Genomic DNA, 6,368 nt, shown 5'->3' on the forward strand with positions numbered 1-6,368 from the left:
ATTTAAAGCTTAAATAAGATTTGATAAATAAGATTTTGAATCCTATGATATAGTTTCCTCCCCCTAAATATGTGCATTTCAGAAAATACCAATTTTGTACTCAAATGCCAAAAGCACATATTTGGGTCAAAGTATGGAGACAACTTATATCATACTATTCATAGGGTGCAGTGTGTCATAAAATAAACGTGATGCTCATGACATAGTATGCACTCATCAACTTTCTACATCTTATTTTTCTTATGACTTCCCTTTTTTTAAATTATTTCTCCCCTTTTTAAAGTCTTCTAACACTTAGTTACATAAGACTGAAGGTAAGCTTTAATGCAAAATTTCTCCCCCTTTGTCATAAATCTCCAAAAAGGATACGAAGAATATAAAGGGTAGAAATTATGAGTAAGCAAGATTTGAACACACTATCATGAAGGGGGTCCTTAGATGGCACAAAGGTAATGGATAAGTGACATGAAGTGATGTACCTTTGTGTTTTACCTTTTCAAAGGGGTGTTCCACACTTGTGTTGTATTTAGAGTTCATTTTGCAATCTCTTGTTGGCATAATTGTGATATAGGTCCAAGATATCAAATGAATATTGTCATACTAATTGAAAGATAAATCTTGATACCTGGAGTCTAGATGTCACCTAGCATTTTCTTATCATAACAAGAGGCATCATGAAAATTGCACAAGTATGGATTATACAACTAGTGATCATGTATGAAAAATATCAATTGAAAAACACCAATTGATACAATTTGATAGATAAGCAGATCACTAATAGCATATTACACTAAGTTCTCCTCAAGTTTTAGTGCACACATATATATGAATTCAATTGATATCTGTTGAGTGTACTTATTTGCAATTTAAAGTATCATTGGAATAAAAGGAGTATCAATTGAACATAATCATGCAACATAAGGAATATGTGCACTATTTAATCAATTAAGTTCTAGACAGGAGAATTTATAAGCTATGCTACTTCAGATATTTGCAATCCAAAAGGATGTGATACATATTTACCATTTTTAGATGACGTTGGAGTAGCATATACAAGAGAAACTCATTCTCTTATGAAATGTATAGAAGATACATTTATTGGAGCAAAGAATCTTTGATACCCATCAAATTTTCAGTGGAAGCGATTGTCTTTGCTTGAAGATTCCTTTCTAATTTGAGACTACACACATAATAGACTTGAAAATGAGGTTAGTCTCAAAGATTCAAATTATAGACCATTCTCCCCCTAAATGTGTGCATACAAGTGATGAATACTTGTTTTACCTTATGCACTTGGACTTGTGAGGCCAGGGGATTAAGTTCTACAATTTGAACCTTGGTACAAATAAAGTATGAAAATGTGAAATTGTACCAATTGAAGGAATTACTCATAATCAAAAGGTATACTAATAGATATGATATGCAATATTTTAAGCCAAGATTCAAGTGCAACCTTATGATGTGACTTAAGATATTGCATATACATGCATACACTAACTTGTAAGATCCTAGATACACAAATGTAATACAATAGTTTATGGAGTGACACACCTTTGTTCTATGCCATATGGTCTTCATTATAATCATGAAATTCTATCTTAGCTTTTGATAGGCTTGACATTTCAAAGAGAAACTTATCCTCTTTAAATGATCAAGAGAAACTCATTCTCTTCAAAGAACTACACAAATTCACTAAAAGAAAATGTTAGTCTTTAAGGACACAAGATATAGAGTGAGCTCCCCCTAAATGTATACATCAAGTACTCGAATTACTTGTAACATGCACTTGAATCAATTAAGATTCTTAGAGGAGGTCATCATATATCTTGGTCAAGGCATAATATATTTGAAACAATTGAATTTATGCTAGAGAACACATATCGTTCCCCAATAGAACTAATCCATGGGATGACATGTGGTAAATATTTGATAATTTCCTTGGAACCACTCATCCTCATTTGATGTTCTCCAAGGTGTGAGACTACAAAACATGAACTTGAAGAAATCATTAGCCTCACAAGATATAGGCTAAACTCTTCCTCAATTTGTGCATGCAAGAGTACACAAAGTACACTCATGCACATCAACAATGCGAGGTTAAAGGTGAAGTTTGCGCTATACCTTGGTTTAACATAACATGCATTACATAGATGATGAAAATCAAACCAATTGAAAGTTTAAGAACTAAAAGTATATCAATTGAAATCCTAAAGGGTAAAGCATGCTAAGATGAACCTCAAACCTCATAATGAAGGATATCATATAAATATGTCACTACATCTTCATTATTTGGTTGACAAAAAGTGTAACTCCCTTCTTGAATGACCGTGCTTTCTTTTCTTTTATGATTTCATCCAACCAAGTGATCTTGAACTTTATTCATCTTTGCTTGGTTCAATCATACTTGATATTAGACCCATTGAAACTCAATGATTGAAAGAACCAAGACTCTTATATCCGTAGATTTTGAATCCATCTTGAAAGCACTTGGAAAGACCTTATTGAAACACTTAGAAAAGAGAGCATTAGAAACACAAGGGAGGGTTTCACAAATGATAATCCTTATATGTGGATGGAAAATGAATAATCATTCTTGAAACCCAAAAGGATAGATTAAATTCCTTTAAATTAGTGCACACATATAGTTGATGTCAAAGTTATATGCACTATTGAACATTTTATATTGCAAGGAAATTTAACCTATACTATAGTACATCCCACTAAGGATAGAATACTAAAACAACTGAAGGAGAGGAAGTTTTCATACCTTGGCCTCTTATCAACTTCTTCTTACTTTAGTTGAATAGTATCCTTTAAGCTTGTGATTTATACAATTTAAAACAAGCACCATCTCTTAACATAGATTTTCTATGGATAAACTCAACACAAGAGATGGCATTAATAGCACAAGCACTAGTTTCTTATTTAGCAACCCTTTATATGTGAAGGGAAAACGAGTTGCTAAAATAGAGAAACATCATAATATGGACTAAATTTCCCTTGAGCCCTCATGCACAATATATTTTGAATGACATGGATAATATGCATGGTTTTTCAATGAAGTCGAAAGGGCTGACTTAATCCATATTATGGTGAGTGTCTAATAAAGAAGAATCAAATCCAAATTAACTAGATAGAGAATACGTCACATAATTTTGGATTGTTCACCATATGATAATATTCATTCAACTTCCAATTAGACCTTTATTTCATAATCAACAACTGATGTATATCCTCAAATGCTTCTTTTTCCTTAGTGGCTACACAAGTCACAAAAAGATAAGATTTGAAAATAATATGCATTTGAGATTCAGTTGTTATCACCCTTGCTACTATCTCCAAATATGATTTATACATTAATTATCGAGCACCCAACTTGATCCATTGAAGAAGTGATCCTGTAAAACAAGTTTAAGCTTCGTATTTTGGTACCCAATTTGAATTGGGTCCTTTGAGATTAGTAGTAAGAGCATTGAGTACCCACACAATCCTTATTGTGGCCTTTCTCTTTGTGTAGGCACCCACATATACTTGACAACCATATTACATGGTTTCAAGTCAATATTTAATCACATAGATAAAAACTAGAGTTAAGAATAGGAGCCTTTTCTCCTTTTATTAATACATCATTGTGTTGCCTTCTTGATGATTAACCTACCTTGACTTTGGGTGCACCTAGCTTATCAAGGTTAGTCGCACAAGCATTCATATCATAAAGACAAGTTATGCATGGAATTTACAACTTAGTGATCTAATTCAATGTGAAGCATATGATATCGATTGAAGTAGATTTCTAAGATATCAAAATATGGGTTTCCAAAATTTAGAGAGTATGGATCACTAATTGTACCTTTTACAGTTTTAAAAATCATATCCATGTTAGTGCATATGTATGTGATGAATATCAACAAAAAGGATTCTTATGCACTTTTAGAATTAACGATAAGGGAATTTTAAACTGCATCAAGAGTAGCTATTTAGAAAACAAAGATTACAATCCATATGAATGAGATACAAATTTATCATTTTGGATTATCTTAGTATAGCTTACTCAAGTGAAACTTATTCTCTATGACACAAGATATATAATGTTCTCCCACTAGATATGTGCATCAAGTATTTGAATGACTTGCCACATGCACTTTCAATTCAGTTAAGAGTCTCATGAGGAGTATATTACATATCATGGTCAAGGCATGGCAAATTTGCAATGAATTAACTTATGCCTAAGAATACTTACCACCATATAGAATGTACCATTTGTTATACCAATTTGACAGATCTTACTATCTGTGGTGGTGTCACCTTAGTATTCTTATTTTCATCATTTGTGGAGACTTCCTTCTTTGTTATCTCTTTTCCTTTTAAAACTAGTCGATAAAACACTTTGAAAAGAGGTATTAGTAGTACAAGGAAGTATTTAATGAATGATGATATCTATATATGAATGGCAAACAAATCATCATTTATGAGGCGTAAAGGCATAAATTAAATTCCTTTTAAGTTAATGCACATGGAGGAGTGAATTAACAATATGCACCAATTTACAAATGTAAGCCAAAGGAATTTAACCTTCATATTGACATTACTTTCCATAGAATAGATTATTACCAATTGAAGAATGTCACTTGAAAGGAACTATTATTGGTCACATACCAAACGAAACAACTAGTTCCATACCTTTGCCTTGAGCATTCCTAATCTTTATTTTAGGTGAAGATTAACCTTTAAAACTTGTGATTTTACCAATTGAAAGAGCACAATCTCTACTTATGAATTTCCATGAAATATCTTAAAACGGATTGTATTAGTAACACAAGCGATAGTTTCCTATTTAGCAACCTCTAGTATATAAATGACAAGAAGGTTACTAAAACAAGGAAACCTCATGATATGAACTAAATTACCCTTACAAGCATCATGCATAACATCAATTGTAAAAAAGATGAAAGTAGAATGATTATTTAATTAAGTTTTACATGGCAAGTTTAATTCATAGCATGGTGAGTGATTAATGTAGAAGACTCAAAACCAATTTAAACAAGAATGAATACATCACATAGAATTGGTTCAATCTTCTTTGAATGTTGAATGGCACACTCCATTTGGGAAACACATTATCATGTTGTGAGACTACATAAACACTTGGATAGAAACATTAGTCTCACAACTCTAGTCATATAGAGGATTCCCTTTTTGGTAAGTGCTTTAAGAATTTGAATTTCTTACTTAGCACTCTATTCATTTAAGAACATGGGATAATACTCTTTATGTCTAGGTAATGGCAATAATATGATGATTAACTTGAAATATGCCACAAGATACATACAATCAATTTAAAGCATGTAGATTGTCACAATATAAAAATATGAACTTGCAATCTACCATATAATTAGATCCTTTCCAAAGCAAGGTAAAATCTTTTAAGTTCATTCTCAAGTGCTTCATTTTTCCTATGTGGCTACAAAAGACACAAAGGAATATACCAATTAAAATCAATGTGCACTTAAGAATTAATTGTTACCATCCTTTGGATATCACTTGGTTGTAGGCCTTTTGCTTGATTCCCACAAAGGTTAATCCTTATTCCCTACAACACAAGTTCTTGCTAGAGATGAATATGAAGTTAGTGATATAACAACTCAATTTATCTTTGGGTCAATCTTAAAGGATAGACAATGTAATATTGATAGCTTGAGATAAGAATTGAGTTAAACCGCTCAAACACCCCCAAAGCTTCATATCATCTCTGGGTACCTGCAAAACTTATTAAGTACATTTTGGTACCCATTTTTGGATGGGTCCACCAAGGTTAGCTAATAAATACTTAGGCACCCAAATGGCCTTTGTGCTAGTTTTAGGTGAACTACTTACCTTTCTAGCACAAGTGTAATTTTTGGGTCTCCTAAGTGAATATGAATGAATTGACATGATAGGCTTAAGAGTTTTACCCTTTGGACAAACCTTGAATAGATGACCTTTTTCACGGCAATTGTAGCAAATGCGGTGCTTATCCTTGCAATGCATTTGCCTTTTGTTTTCATCCTTTTTTATGGTCATCTTTCTTGATCGTGCAAGATCTTGGTTCTTCATGTGGGGGCATGAATCAATTTCATGGCCCTTCTCCTTGCATCCATAGCACCTCCTATCGCTTCTCTTTGATCTTTCTTTGTTGAAGCACATAGGTACATTGTTAGAGCAAATCATATGAGCATTAATTTTCTCACCATAGATTTTACTCATGCCCTTCTTGGAAAGCTTGGTATTCTTTTGAAGGGGTTTTGTGCATGCTACGGTTGTCCCCTTCTCAAGCTTTTTCACCATATTATCACGGTTATCTTGAGAAGGTTGAGCATGACACTTTCCCT

Source organism: Zea mays, chromosome 4 (assembly GCF_902167145.1).
Source record: "Zea mays cultivar B73 chromosome 4, Zm-B73-REFERENCE-NAM-5.0, whole genome shotgun sequence".
Taxonomy (NCBI): Eukaryota; Viridiplantae; Streptophyta; class Magnoliopsida; order Poales; family Poaceae; genus Zea; species Zea mays.